At 42.8% G+C, this 16,755-nt stretch overlaps 1 pseudogene; it reads right to left on the reverse strand.

Annotated features, from left to right (window-relative positions):
• LOC138747195 (zinc finger protein 91-like) overlaps nt 1-16,755 on the reverse strand; it is a 119,609-nt pseudogene that overhangs the window by 55,443 nt on the left and 47,411 nt on the right.

Below are 16,755 nucleotides of genomic sequence, written 5' to 3' on the forward strand. Positions count from 1 at the left end.
TATCTATGGCTAATGAATTGGCCTCCACAGTCACTCGCGGCAACGAATTCCACAAATTCACCATCGTCTGCGTAAAGAAATTCCTCCTCTCTGTTCTAAAGGGATTTTTTAAATTCCAAAGCTGTGCCCTCTGGTCACAGACTCCCCCACCACAGGAAACATCCTATCCACATTCACTATATCCAGGCCTTTCAGTATTCCATGGGTTTCAATGAGACCCCTACCCTCATTCATTTAAACCCCTGTGAGTACAATCTCTGAGTCTTTGAATTCTCCTTATGTGAAAATCCATCTCTCCAAGAATCCTCCTTGTAAACCTCCTCTGGGCCCCTCTCCAACACCAACACCCCCTTCCTTTGATAAGGGGCCCAAATCTCTCACCAATGCTTCAGAAAGCCTCATTACATTCCTGCTTTTATTTAGACACAGAAACGGATCCTTATGGCCCACAGTCCATGACACCCATTGATAACCTAAAACCCCCGGTACATTTTGAACACTGAGAAGCAACCAGAGCACCTGGGGAAACCTCAGTGAAACATAGGGTACTAAATCCTTACAGACATTGCGGGATTCAATTCCATTTCCAATCGCAGTACCCTTGCTTTGTCTGCATCAAGCCTCAGTGCGGCCCTCAGTACGTACTCCTGCAGCCTGGAATGAGCCAGTCGGCAGCATTTTTTCACTGACATCTCTGTGTGCTGGAAGATTTTTGGGAACTCCAAAGAGTGCCTTTTACTGAGTCAGACTCAGCCTGCAGATCAGAGTCCTCTGTCACGCTGCAGCTAGGAATGGACCATGACATGGCCCCTTGCATCCTTTTCCATACACACTTAATAAATGTGCATTCAGTAAAGAGGTGAGCGACAGTCTCCACTCCACCACAGCCGTCCCAAGGGTGACGTTCCGGTTGTAGGAGGAGGATCTCACCCCCAGCCAGGCCAAGTCCTGGTGCTCGTTTGTGAGCCCTGGTGATGTGGCATTCTGCCAGATGAGCTGTACAGTCAGCTCAGGGAAGCATCCCACCGGATCCATCAAGTCCTCATCTCTCAATTTCTGCAGGATGTTCCATGCTGCCCAGTGCCTGATGGCCTTTGTGGTTGAAGGTGTTGCTCTGGAAAAACTTTTCCACAAAAGGAATAGGTAAGATAGAAGCAGGGAGGTTGTTTCCATTCGTAACTGCCACCCAGCCTCAAGCTACAGGAAGTAGCTTTAAGACAGGGATAATAAGGGCAATACATAGGGTCATGTTACGTCCATGGAAAGTGATAGGCAGTTTACATTCTGGACCTGAGCCCTTCTTAATTATGCCAAAAATCAGGCAAACATTGTAAATAAAGTGGGGGTAAGGAGAGGAGCTCAGACAAAGGTGGTAGAAAGAGCCAAATGATGATGGGGGAGGGGTCAGAAGGCTAGAAAAGATGCTCTCCGATAGGGGAAAGGAATGAGGGAGGGAGCTGGAGGAAGAAATTCAGATGTTGGGGAGAGACCAGAGGGAATGGGAAGTTTCCAAAAATTGGAAGTGGATATTGACTCTATATGTTTGGAGTTAAGCAAGAACATCCTCAGATACTGGGGTCGAGTGCAACACCCAAACTTCCTGGAGAAACTCCGCAGGTCACACAGCATCCATAGGAAGTAAAGGACCATCTGAGTGTTAGGGTTCCCTTTTACTTCCCATGATGCTTGATGACCTGGTGTTTCTCCAGCACATTTGTTTCTCACCATCTGGGTGGAACCGAAAATTGGCTTCTCACAGAGTGGTGAATCCGTGGAATTCTCTGCCCAATTAAGTAGAATCAGAATTTATTGTCATGAACAAGTCACTAAATTTGTTGTTTTCTGATAGCATCACAGTGCAAACATTTATATAAACCACTTTACAATAAATATAGTGCACAAAAAGTAAGGGAGTGTCTTTAGTTCATTGATCATTCAAGGATCTGATGACAGAAGGAAAGAAGCTATCCTTGTGCCGCTGAGTGCTCGTCTTTAAGCTCTGTATGCTTTTCCTGATGTTAGCAGGGTGAAGACGGCATGGCCTGGAAGGTGGGGGTCCTTGAGGATAGAGGCTGCTTTCTAAAGACACCGACTTTGTAGACGTCCTCTGTGGAGTGAAGTCTGGCACCTGCTAACCTATGGAATTTTTTCTTGTCCTGAGCATTGGCACCTCCGTACCAGTGATACAACCAGCCAGAACGCTCTCCAGTGTATTGTGGCTTTCGAGAGACTTCAGTGACACACTGAATCTCCTAAAACACCTCACAAAGTATAGCCACTGGCGAGCCTTCTTCACAATTGCATCAATATGGAGGCTCCAGGACAGATCTTCTGAGATGCTGACACCTTGGAATTTGATGTTCTTGACCCTCTCCACTACTGAGCTTTTGATGAGGACTGGATCCTGTTCCGACTTCCTCTTGAAGTGGAGGATGCTTGTGGAATGCATTTAAGACAGGTGTGGGTAGATTTTTAACGGATTGGGGAATTAAGGTTTGTGGGGAATGGGTGGGTAAGTGGAGCTGAGTTCATGGCCAGCTCATCCATGATCTTATTGACTGACAGAGGAGGCTCGAGGGGCCGGACGGCCGACTCCTGCTCCTGTGACTTACCTTCAGGTGAACAGCGCAGCTGTGTAGAAGTGGAAGCTCAGTGAAGATAGAGAGGAGAAAGAAACTGAAGAGTATCCCAGCAGGGTGAGGTTGGTGAGCTGGTATGGAGCAGAAACAGGGACAGGAGGGGAGATACCAGGATGCTCCCAGTGTTGCCCCAGATGGGCTGAATGGCCTTGTCTCTGTACTCTACAATGCATGTATTACAGAGATACAAAGGAGTAAGACAGTTTTAAAACACAGCTGCTTTATTTGGACATGAATTTCAATTCCTGTAATTGGGTGGCACAGTAACGAAACATTATCGCATCAACCACCCAGGTTCAGGGAGGAGTCACGCGATGGAGTAGTGGACGGACGGTGAACTCCAGCCCTCTCCAGAAAAGTCGGGAAAAACAAGAGAAAACACAAAGGCACAGAAATAAAAGTTACAGAAAAGTGAGTATAAAGGTGGAAAGAAGATGGCGACAAAAAAAGAAAAGTCGAAAGCAACGGTAAGAAGAGAGGAAGAGAAGACAAAGGAGGAAAAAGGTGAAGGCCTTACCTGTCCGAAGAGGCCCGCTGCGGAGAGAGAAACCCGCTCCCTCAGGTCGGTAAATAATGGACTACAAAAATGGCTCGCAGAGCCGAGCAAAAGTGCGCAACCGCGCATGCGCGAAGTTTCGCGCATGCGCGATGCGAATGAAAAAAAACACACCGACGGGAGGGGGGACCAGCTGGGGAGTCGATCTCCACAGCCGGCAACGACAGCTGCAGAACACCTGCAGCAATAAGAGACCACAGAAGACAATAGAAACAAGAAAGAAGAGGAGGAAAGGGCAACAAAGAAACAACAGATGGTCAACCCAGAGGAAGAAGAAGAGGAAGAGTATGGTGAAATAGAAGAAGAAAAGATAGGCAAGGTAAAGGATATACTTGCTCTTATTAAAGGATACATGGAGTCATTTAAAGAATGGCAAACACAGGAATTTAAGGATTTAAGAAAAAGAATAAACAACACAGAGGAGAAAATAATTAAAATGGAGATGACCTTAACAGAAATGGGAAAAAAAATGGACAAGATGGAAGAGCGGGCAGTAGCAGCAGAAATGGAGGTAGAAGACTTAAAAAAGAAATTGGAGAAATCTAATAAAAAAACTAAAGAGACACAAGAACTACTAGCTCAAAAAATAGATACAATGGAAAACCATAACAGAAGAAATAACATAAAGATAGTGGGCCTTAAGGAAGATGAAGAAGGCAAGAATATGAGGGAGTTTATAAAAGAGTGGATCCCTAAGACCCTAGGATGTCCAGAACTACAGCAAGAAATGGAAATAGAAAGGGCACATAGAGTATTGGCCTCTAAACCACAACCACAACAAAAACCAAGATCTATTGTAGTAAAATTCCTAAGATATACTACAAGAGAAAAGGTACTGGAGAAGACAATGGAAAAAGTAAGAGAGGGCAACAAACCACTGGAGTATAAAGGGCAAAAAATCTTCATTTATCCAGATATAAGTTTTGAACTCCTAAAGAAGAGAAAAGAGTTCAATACAGCAAAGGCGATTTTATGGAAGAAAGGGTATAAATTTATACTAAAGCATCCAGCGGTATTGAAAATATTTATTCCAGGACAACAAAACAGACTATTCTCGGATCCAGAAGAAGCACGAAAATTTGCAGAACAATTACAAAAATAGACTGAGGGAGGAAGACGGGTAATGAGAGTTAAAATGATCACGACTGATATGTATGTGGGTAAAGACAAAAATAGACTGAGGGATGAAGACGGGTAATGAGAGTAAAAATGATCACGATTGATATGTATGCAGGTAAAGAGGTATAAGAGTGAATAGAGACAATGAGCATACATGAATGTATCTGTACTTAGAGGAAAATATAGATAGTATAGACAAGAATTAATAAGGGAAGGTAATGGAATAGAGAGAATAAGGAGGGAATTAAAAGAGGGACCTTTGTGACATATGAAAAGTGAAATCTTTTCTGGGGGAGGCGGGGTGGGGGGAAATAGCGGTCACTGCAAAATCAGTTGACGCTTGCGAGTGGATTCGCAAATCCAAATGGAGAGGGGAGATGTGGTTGTCCGACAAGGGATAAAGGACAACTCAGGAGGTGAAGGGGAGATTGGGGATAAATAAGATAGAAATAGGAGAATAAGGAAAATGTTAGATGTTGTAGGAATGTTGTCTTATAAAGAGTTGAAAATAAGAAAACAGAAATGGAAAAGGAGGAAAGGTAATGATGGAAAAACGGAAAGAGAAGATAAACAAAATATAAAAGGGCTACGCTGAACTATATGTCTTTAAATATTAATGGAATACATAACCAAATTAAAAGGAAGAAACTACCAAATTTAAATGAATAAATGTATTCCATTAGAAAAAATAACATATTGGTTAAGAAATAATATTGAAATATTTGAACAAGTATAGGAGCCTTACATTAAATACAATAGCGAAAACCTACCGGGGACAAACATTACCTAAGTTGATGGAAGGAGAAGGAAAGAAAAGAATGGACTCAGTAGAATTTCTGGTGTAATTTTGTTGAATGGCAACATTGTCTGACTGGCTTAATGCAACCTAGATTGTATACCTAAAATGGATGAGAGGGGGGGGTGGGGGGGTGGTTTGGGAGGAAGGGGGGGGGGAGAAAAAGTCACTGTATATGTGTGAAAAGAAATAGTGTATATCATGGCTAATGTGATTTATGGTGTGAAAAATAAAAAAATTTAAAAAAAAAAAAAAAAAAAAAACCACCCAGGTTCAAATCCAGTCCTGTCTGTAAGGAGTCTATACATTTTGTTCCGTGATTGTTAGGTTAATTGGGCAGCACGGGTTTTATGGACCAGAGAGCCTTCAACCGTGATGTATTGTAAATATATATTTTTAAAAATTGGGATCACTAACATTGAGGGGGAGCATCCATTCCATTTCCCACTGCCTTGGAAAAGGAACCAACATATTAATGGACTCACCCCTCCCCAGACACACTCCCTTTACCCCCTCCCCATGGAAAAGAAGATTCACCAGTGTGAGATCACACCCCACCAGATTCATGGTCAGTTCCTTTCCCCTGTTATCAGACTCTTGAATGATCCTCATACTTGTAGAATAATGCTACTTTTGCCTTGTACCCACTGGTCTGTCCCTGTAACTCTGCACTCCTGCACTGTGACTTGTTTGCTGGACTATGTTCAGGATGTCTCGCTAAACTGCTCCAAAACAAACTTCCTCACTGCACTTTTGTACATGTGAAAATAAACTTGCACCTGAAAACAAATTGCAAATTGACAATACCAAGACCTGTTTTGATTTGTTGCGTCAATCACAAGACTTCAGTCCTTCCTGGTGTTTGAGTGAGTGATGTTTAAATATTCCACACTCTGCACACTTCATGTGTGAACTTGCTGGTGTTTCACCAGGCTGTTCGACTGGGTGAACTTCTTCCCGCACTTGGAGCAGATGAACGGCCTCTCTCCAGTGTGGACCCGCTGGTGGGCCAGCAGGTGGGAAGACTGGGTGAAGCCCTTCCCACACTCGAGGCAAACAAATGGCCTCTCTCCGGTATGAAGCAGCTGGTGGGTCAGCAGGTGGGAAGACTGGGTGAAGCCCTTCCCGCACACAGAGCAGGTGAACGGCCTCTCCCCAGTGTGTTGTTGCTGGTGGGTCAGCAGGTGGGAGGACCGTGCGAACCCTTTCCCGCACTCAGAGCAGATGAACACCCCAGAGTGGAGCAGCTGGTGGGTCAGCAGTTGGGAAGACCGGGCGAACCCCTTTCCGCACTCAAGGCAGACAAACGGCCTCTCCCCAGTGTGGACCTGCTGGTGCCTCTGCAGGTTGGAGATTTGGGTGAAGCCTTTGCCGCACTCAGGACAGGTGAAGGGCCTCTCCCCGGTGTGGACCCGCTGGTGTTTCGTTAACTCCCTTGATCTTTTAAAGTTCTTCCCGCAGACGGAGCACTGAAATGGGTTCATCACTATTGAATGAGAGGATGTGATCAAGGGATAAATCAATGCAGTCCTGCCCCAGGCCACACAGCAAGTGCTCAGCCCAATGGAGGCTCCCAGAGAGCTGGGAAGTGGGTTAAATCAATACTGAGACTGGGATTAGGGCTGGAACCCAAGGAGAACCATCCTCTAGCTGGGCATTGCAAGTCCAAGAACCACGGGCGTCCTTCGTTCCAGGATCGCTGCTGTACTAGGCTTCCGATGCTGAATTGCCTTCGGTGCTCAGAATGGCAGCTGCAGATCCCTTTGCCAAGCACAGGACATTGTGGTCACAGAATCCTCCGTGGATCAGGCGCTTTGTAAACGGCAAGCAAACCCCCGCCTTGGAAATGCAGGTAGGGAGAGTGATAGCCAGACGCTGGGAGCTGGGGTTGCCTCTGACACACAAGGGCTGGTTTATAATCCAGGTGAGGAAACTTCTCCTGATGCTGCGAAATTCATGGACGCGACGTCTGTTGCTGACTGTAATACAATAAGATCAGAAACAGGTTAGGCCATTTGGCCCATCAAACTTTCCCTGCCATTCCATCATGGCTGATTTATTATCCCTTTCAACCCCATTCTCCTACCTTATCCCCCCAACCCTTGATTCCCTTCCTACCACCGTTTTAAATATCCCCAATGAACCGGCCTCCACAGTCACTCACGGCAACAAATTCCACAAATTCACCATCATCTGCATAAAGAAATCTCTCCTCTCTGTTCTAAAGGGATTTTTTTTTTTTTTTTCCGAGGCTGTGCCCTCTGGTCACAGACTCTCCCACCAGAGGAAACATTCTCTCCACGTCCACAAAATCCAGACCTTTCAGTATTCCATGGGTTTCAATGAGACCCCCCAGCCTCATTCTTCTAAACCCCAGCGAGTACAATCCCAGGGCCTTAGAATTCTCTTGAAATGTGAAAATCCATCACTCCAGAGATCCTCCTTGTAAACCTCCTCTGGGCCCCTCTCCAATACCAACACACCCTTCCTTTGATATGGAGCCCAAAGCCATGATCTCACCAATGCTTCATGAAGCCTCATTACATCCCTGCTTTTATTTAGACATACAGCTCGGCAACAGGCCCTTTTGGCCCACAAACCTGTGCTGACCAATTACACCCAATTAACCTACAATCTCCGGTATGTTTCGGAGAGTGACAGGATACTGGAGATCCGGGGAAAACCCACAGATATAGGGAGAACATACAAGTTCCTTACAGACAGCGCCGGATTCAAATCCCGGTCCGTCGCTGGTGCTGTAACTGCGTTACACTAATCTCTATGCTAAATGTGCCACCCCAATAGTCTATAATATGTAGAATATTGGGGCGGGATTATATTCTATTGAGGAATTTTATTTTATCCCTCCTCTCAAAATAAATGAGAGCATTAGGTTTGCCTTGATTTTAGGAAGAAACTGAGGAGCAGCAGCAGTTCGAATTTAAAAAGGGGGGGCGAGGCAGCAGCAAGAAGCTGATTGGAGGAAGAAGCTGAGTATCCCTATAAAGGTGCGGGACTGTGTAGCGGAGCGGTCATCGTGGAAGTGGACAAACCGATCAGGTCTCTGGCACAAGTCTGGTCCTGTGGCTAAGAAGGGAAGGGAGAACAAGAAGCGAGTTGTGATAGGGGAATTCCACATTTCAGGAGACAGATAAGAGGTTCTGTGGAAGAGATCGAGTATCCCTGATGGGATTTTGCCTCCCTGGTGCCAGGGTCCAAAATATCTCACATTGAGTTCACAGCATTCTCAGGAGGAAGGGTGAGCAGCCAGATGTCGTGGTTCATGTAGGGACCAATAATGTGGGTAGGAAGGGTGAGGAGATGCTGCAAGGAGAGTTCAGGGAGTTTGGCTCTAGGTTAGAGGACAGGACCTCCAAGGTAGTGATCTCAGAATTGCTAGTGAGGTTAGAAATAGGAGGATAATGCAGCTTAACTCGTGGCTAAAGCCATGGTGCATCAAGTTTCTGGATTATTTGGGCTCTCTCGCATAGAAGGTGGGATCTGTTCCGACGGGACGGATTGCATCTGAACTGTAAGGAGACTAACATCCTTGTGGGAAGGTTTTCTGGTGCTGCTCAGGTGGATTTAAACTAGATTTGCAGGCGGATGGGAACTTGAGCGCCAGAGCAGATAGGAGAGTGGAGATGGGAATAGATGACATGAAAATTCCATGTGCCATTAGAGGTCACTGGGTTAAATGTGGTAGAAATGTTCTCAGGTGAATCTATTTCAATGCAAGGAGTATTTTAGGAAAGGCAGATGAGCTTAGAGCGTGCATTGACATGTGGAATTATGACATTGGGGCCATTAGTGAAACTTTATTGTAGGAGGGGCAGCTCAATGATCTGGGCTTTTGTTGCTTTAGATGCAATAGAACAGGGGGATGAAAAGAGGAGTGGCATTGCTCATCAGGAAAAATATCATAGCAGTGCTCAGGCAGGACCGACCAGAGGGCTCATCTACTGAGGTTATATGGGTGGAGCTGAGCAACGGAAAAGCTATGACTACACTCATGGGGTTGTATTATAGACCACCCAACAGTCAGCAAGAATTGGAGGAGCAAATCTGTAGAGAGATAGCAGACAGGTGCAGGAAACATAAGGTTGTGATCGTAGGAGATTTTAACTTGCCACATATTGTAAAAGGGCTGGGTGGCTTGGCGTTTGTCAAATGTGTTCAGGAAAGTTTTCTTAATCAATATATAGCTACCAACAGGAGATGGTGCAATACTTGATCTATTAGGGAACGAGACAGGACAGATGACAGAAGTATGTGAAGGGGAACATTTTGGGTTCAGTGATCATAATGCCATTATTTTCAAGATAATTATGGAGAAGGATAGGTCTAGATAGGTTGAGACTCTAAATTGGAGAAAGTTCAATTCTGAGGAAATGAGAAAGGATCTAGAAGGCATAGATTCAAAATTGTTTTCAGGCAAGGATGTGTGAGGAAAGTGGAAGACTTTGAGAGTGCAGAGTTTGGGTATGTTTCTGTCAGGATCAAAGACAAAGTTAGAAGGCATAGGGAACCTTGATTTTCAAGAGATATTGGGATCCTGGTTCAGAAGAAGAGAGAGGTATACAACAGGTATAGGCAAATGAGGTATTTAAGGAGTATAAAAAAAATGCAAGAAAAACTCAAGCCAGAAATCAAGGAGCCTAAAAAAACACAAGGTTCCTTTGGCAAACAATGTGAAGGAAAATCTTAAGGGTTTCTATAGGTATATTAAGAGCAAAAGGATAGTAAGGATCAAGATTGGTCCCCTTGAAGTTCTGAGTGGTTGGCTTTGGTTGGAGCCAAAGAGATGGGGGAAATCTTCATTTTTTTTGCATCAGTATTCACTCAGGAAAAGGGCACAGAGTCATGGGAAGAAAGGAAAACAAGCAGTGAGGGAGTGGAACCTATACAGATTGAAGAGGAGGAAGTACTTGCTGTTATTAAGCAATTAAGGGTGGATAAACCCCCAGGGCCTAATAAGATATTCCCTCAGTCCTTGAGGGAGGCAAGTGTAGAAATTGCAGGGCTCTAGCAGAAATATATAAAATAGTGGGGGGGTGTGCCACGTGAGGTTAGAATGCAAATCCCTACTCTCCTCCAAAAAGTAAAAAAAAATGAGTTAAAAAAGGTTTAAAAAGGTTAAAAAAAAATAACAGAAGGAAAAAGTGTTAGAAGACTTGGAAAGTAATTTAAAATGGCACCAAAGAAAGAAAAAAAGTTGAAACTGCACAAGAAGCTGAACAAGGCCTACTTTGAAGAAGGATCCTGGAGCTGTCTGGAAGGTAATTCCCCGTGGAGACAAGCCAGGAGCTGGGGAGACCTTGGACATTGCTGTACAAGGCCTCCCCTGACAATGGCCACCTGTTATGAGTGATGAAGTGGCTCTGCACATGTGTGACTCCTTGTGCATGCGCAGATCACAAAAAAATTGACCCAACTTTAAAAAAGACACTAGAGGCTTCCAGCTCCAGTGAACAAGAAAAGGAAAAAGAAATACGTTTAGAATGAGGAATTATAGCCAAAAAGGTGGGGAAAATGAGAGTCTTATGCATTTACAGCTGAAATTAAAAACTATATGGAGAATTTCCAGCAATCATTGATGTTATTAACAGAAAAAGTTAAAAAATGTGGAGAGAGTATAGTTGAAAATAAGAATTTTAGTGTAGGTCACATGCAAACACTTTGAAACAGAACTTATTTAAAATACTGGACCTCTGCTCATGCTAGACATGTTGGGGCCAACAATCTTTGCAAAAGCTTTGGAGAGTGCCCAAGAGACTTCACTAATGGATTGTTGTTTACAAAAAGGCAACAGATGAAAGAGCCGCAGATTGTCTGCAGTGAAACTTGCTGTTCTAAGAGGGTCTTGTGGTTTTGCAAGCAGAGGGAGTAAAACAGGCTTTCTCTCTGTGCGTGTGTGAGAGAGAGAGAGAGATATCAGTTCTACGTCAGCAGCAGCAACTGGAACTGGAGCAGGACAAGCTGGCAAGTTTGTGTAAAACCCCATTTGGAAGATGGGTTGCGAGTGCTTAGTACAGCCTGGTCAAAGCCCTTATAGTTCATGAAAGAAGAGAGGACTGGCTGTCTAATGTTTCACTTGGAATAAGAGAAAAAAAAGGCCTCTGTGGTGACCTGAAAGAAAAAGGTTATCATCTGGAGAACCCTGAGGGGGAAAGTTTCGTGAGCAAGACACTGAAGTGACTAATAGAAGTAAATCAGTTGTGGGTGTCCTGGAACAACAAATCTCTCTCTGAAAACCGACAAGAACCTTCCTGAGCAGTAACCATTTACCTTTCAAGCACTAAAGCCTGGTGAACTTTATAAATGTTAAATTCTGTGCACAGTGTAAGAATTGCCTGCAACCAGTGAACTTGGAGGATTGAGAAGTGAGATTGGTCTGTGATTAATGTAAGATTAACAATGAGATAGACAACAGACTCGCCAAGGCAAATAGCGCCTTTGGAAGACTACACAAAAGAGTCTCGAAAAACAACCAACTGAAAAACCTCACAAAGATGAGCGTATACAGAGCCGTTGTCATACCCACTCTCCTGTTCGGCTCCGAATCATGGGTCCTCTACCGGCACCACCTACGGCTCCTAGAACGCTTCCACCAGCGTTGTCTCCGCTCCATCCTCAACATCCATTGGAGCGCTTTCATCCCTAACGTCGAAGTACTCGAGATGGCAGAGGTCGACAGCATAGAGTCCACGCTGCTGAAGATCCAACTGTGCTGGATGGGTCACGTCTCCAGAATGGAGGACCATCGCCTTCCCAAGATCGTGTTATATGGCGAGCTCTCCACTGGCTACCGTGACAGAGGTGCACCAAAGAAAAGGTACAAGGACTGCCTAAAGAAATCTCTTGGTGTCTGCCACATTGACCACCGCCAGTGGGCTGATAACGCCTCAAACCGTGCATCTTGGCGCCTCACAGTTTGGCGGGCAGCAACCTCCTTTGAAGAAGACCGCAGAGCCCACCTCACTGACAAAAGGCAAAGGAGGAAAAACCCAACACCCAACCCCAACCAACCAATTTTCCCCTGCAACCGCTGCAACCGTGTCTGCCTGTCCCGCATCGGACTTGTCAGCCACAAACGAGCCTGCAGCTGACGTGGACTTTTTACCCCCTCCATAAATCTTCGTCCGCGAAGCCAAGCCAAAGAAGAAGAATGTAAGATTAACAGAGTACAGATTAGTATCTGATTATAAAGTTAATGTTGATAAAAGTGAAGTGATGCCTAGGTTGATGTGGATTATACACAACGTAAAAAAAAAGGCTAAGTTTAAGTAGCAAAAAGAAACTATTAAATATTTAGGAATAAAAATTGATAGAAATTTAAATAATTTATTTAAGTTAAATTATTTACCACTATTAAAAGTTATAGACGAGGATTTAAAGAGATGAAAAGATTTATCAATAAGTTTAAAAGGATGGGTAAATTGTATTAAGATGAATATTTTTGCAAGAATACAATATTTGTTTCAATCATTACCCATTTCAGTACCGGAAATTTATTTCCAGAGTTTGAATAAAAATAAATGAGAATTTATCTGGAAAGGTAAAATGCCAAGAATTGCATTTGAAAAACTAACTTGGAAATTTGAACAAGGAGGACTAAGATTACAAAATTTCAAAAATTATTATAAAGAAGCTCAATTTAGATTTTTATCCTCCCATTATCAAATTGGTGAGGAAACAGCTTGGGTTCAGATTGAAATAATTAAAATTGGAGAAATTATCCCAGACCAATTTTTTTGTACGTGGAACAGTGATTTGTTGAAAGGGAAAATAGTACCGATTTTAAAGCATTTATCAATGATACGGAATGGAATCCATGTGGAGAATCGAATTAAAAATTATCAAATACCCAAAATTATGTTTAGACAAAATCAGCTTATTCCTTTTAATTTGAATAATTTTTTATTTGATAGCTGGTACAGAAAAGGTATACAGAGGATAAAAGATGGATTTTTAAGATCTTTTTTGACTTTTGAACAATTAAAAGAGGAATATGACATACAAAATAATACAAGTTTTGTATATTATCAACTTAAATCGTATTTAAAAGAGAAATTGGGTGTGAATTTGAGACTTCCGGAACAAAGTCAATTTGAATATTTAATTACAGATACATTTATTAAGAAATTTATTAATAATATGTATAAAATTGCAAGATACTATGGGGAAAAGGACATATATAAATCAAAACAACAATGGGAAAAAGATTTAAATATACAAACTCGAGGAAATATGGTCTATATTGTGTCGAGAGTGTGACAAATACGATTAATGTTAGATATCAAATGGTTCAATATATTGTTATACATCAATTATATTATACTCCATATAAATTAAATGGACAATTCCAATTATTCTGATGTGTTTCCGATGTAATAAGGAAATAGGGACTTATTTACATTCGGTTTAGTCCTATTTAAAAGTGGAAGGGTTCTGAAAGGATTTGAATATATTACTAGAACAAATTATGAAGATAAAGATACAAAAAGATCTGAGAATATTTCTACTTGGAAATATATAGGAGGCAGATACAAAATTGAAGTTGGATAAATAGCAAGAAAAAATTCTGAGGCCTAGCAATAACAACAGCAAAGAAATGTGTAGCAATAACGTGGAAAACAGAGAATTTTGTAACAATAAAGAGATGGAATACTGAAATCCAAGATTGTAGACCATTAGAAAAAAATACTTATAGTTCAAAGAATCAGATCGTGAGTTTTTATAAGATTTGGGAATCGTATATGGATTTTTTGAATAAAAGTCGATCCACATCATCCACTTTACCTGCCTCTCTCAAGTGATAATTAACTAAAAAATAGTAAAAATTAATTATGATAATAATGATTAATTTATAGATTTAGGTGTTTTCCTTTTCTGTTTTCTTTCTTGGGGGTAGGGGAGGGGAGAAAAATAGAACAGATTATTGTATCATTTTGTACAAGTTATTATTTTCATTCAAGTTAATGTTTGTATTGATGCAAATGATAAATAAAATAGTCCAAAAAATGTCCTTAGTCATGGGTGTGGTGCCAGAGGATTGGAGGATAGCTTGTGTCATTCCATTGTTTAAAAAAACGCCCCAAAAGTAACCCTGGAAATTATAGGCTGGTGAGCCTGACATCAGTAGTTCTAAGAAATTGGATATACAATTATCTGAATAACCATGGACTAATTAGAGATAGTCAACATGGCTTTATGCATGGTAGGTCATGTTTAACCCTTCTTTTTCGAGGAGGTTACCAGGAAAGTTGACAAAGGAAAGGCTGTGGATGTTGTGAACATGGTCTCTACATGGGAGGCAAGTCAGGAAGGTTCAGATGCTAGGAATTCATGGTGAAATAGTGAACTGGATTCAACAATGGCTGGATCAGTGCTGGGACCATTCTTTATCTATCATCTATATCAATGAACTGGATGATAATGTGGTAAATTGGATCAGCAAGTTTGTAAATGACACAAAGATCGAAGGCATTGTGGACAGCGAAGGTTTTCAAAGCTTGCAGAGGGATCTGGACCAGCTGGAAAAATGGCAGATGGAATTTTATGCAGACAAGTGTGAGGTGTGGCATTTTGGAAGGGGAAACCAAGGTAGGACATACATGGTAAACGGTTGGGCACTGAGGAGACTGGTTGAACAGAGGGATCTGAGAATGCATAATTCCTTGAAAGTGGCGTCACAGGTGAATAGGAATTTAAAGAGAGCTTTTGGCATCTTGGCCTTCATAAATCAAAGCACTGAATACTGGAGCTGGGATTTTATGGTAAAGTTGTACAAGACATTGGGAAGGCCATTTGTAGTAGTGTCGTTTTGGTCACCCTAAATACAGGAATGATATCATTAAGTTGGAAAGAGTGCAGTGAAGATTTACTAGGATGTTGCCTGGACTTCAGGAACTGAGTTACAGGGAAAGGTTACACAGGTTAGGACTTTATTCCCTGGACCTTACAAGAATGAGGGGAAATTTGATGGAGATGTTTAAAATTATGAGGGGGGATCGACAGAGTAAATGTAGACAGTTTTTTTTTCCCACTGAGGGATAGGCAAGTCAAATCAGAGATAATAAAGGGTGAAATGGGAAAAGTTTTAGCGGCAACATGAGGGGGAACATCTTCACACAGAGAATGGTGGGGGTGTGGAACAAGCTTCCAGCTGAAGTGGTGAATGCAGGCACATTTTTAACATTTGAGAGAAATTTGGACAGGTACATGGATGGGAGGGGTAATGGAGGGCTATGGGACTGGGTGCAGGTCAGTGGGACCAGGCAAAAAAATGGTTTGCACAGTCTAGAAGGGCCAAATGGCCCTATTTGCGTGCTGCAATGTTCTATGTGCAAGTTCACCTTTAGGGAGCCTTGCACGAAAACTCCCAAGACCCTCTACACCTCTGATTTATAAAAGTCCACATCTTTAGGGTTAGCGTAGCGATTAGTGCAACACCTTTACACCCCCACCAATCAGGAATGGACCATGCTGTTTGTCAATCTGTGTCTGTGTTGGTTTACTCCAGGGGATCCAGTTTCCCCCCACCCTTCACACAAAAAAAAGTATCAGGATGTAGGTTAATTGGGTGTAATTTGGACAGCACAGACTCGTCGGGCTGAATTACCCTGTTACGGTGCTGAATTTTCTATTTAATTTATTCCTTCCACCAAAACCCATATGAACTGGGTGCAGGTCAGTGAGACATAGGGGAAAAAAAAAGTTCGGCACAGACTAGAAGGGCCAAAAGGGCCTGTTTCTGTGCCATAATGTTCTCTGGTACCTTCGCACTGACTCTACGTGCAATTTCACCTTTAGGGAGTCTTGCAAGTTCCTCTGATTTCTAAAAGACCATGCCCTTTATTCCTTCCACCAAAATGCATAATAATACATTGCACTGCACTCCATTTGCCATTTCCTTGCCCAATTTTCCAACCTGTCTAAACACTTCCTCAACACTACCCGCCCCTCCTCCCATCATTGTATCATCCGGAAAGGAAACCCAATTCAGGGTGGAGGTTCCTCGAACAGACCGCAGAGGAGCAGCTTGAATGGAGTTAAACAAGAAAGTCTGCAGATGGTGATTAGAGCAGAGGATTCCAGAGGGGGAACAGTAAGAAATGTCTCACAGAACTCCCTTCAAAGAGAGACGTGTATGTTAGTTCTTGTGTATGTATCTCGATCGCCAGTTTTCCCTTCTTATCCACTGACGTGAACAGCAATGGGAAAGAACCAGTCATGGAGTTTGTTAATATCAGCCAATACTGAAGAGTCTGGAGGGATGACATTGCGAAGAGAGCGTTGCATTCAGTTCTGGTTGCCTCATCACAGGAGGGAGGTAGATGCTTTGGAGTGGGTGAAGAGACTGGGGTGGCACGGTTAGCATAGCAGTTACCACAACGCTGTTACAGAACTAATGATCGGGATCAAGGTTCAAATCCCGTGCTGCCTGTAAAGAGTTTCTACATTTTCCCCATGTCTTCCGGTTTTCCATGGGGGCTCTGGTTTTCTCCGACCACTTGAAACATACTAGGGGTTGTAGGTAACTGGGTGTAATTGGGCGGCACAGGCCCGTGGGCCGAAAGGAACAATTACCGTGCTTTATGTCTAAAAAAAATTTAAACTACAAACACTGTACATTTTTAAAA

The sequence above is a fragment of the Narcine bancroftii genome, chromosome 1 (genome assembly GCF_036971445.1).
Source record: "Narcine bancroftii isolate sNarBan1 chromosome 1, sNarBan1.hap1, whole genome shotgun sequence".
In the NCBI taxonomy this organism is placed as follows: Eukaryota; Metazoa; Chordata; class Chondrichthyes; order Torpediniformes; family Narcinidae; genus Narcine; species Narcine bancroftii.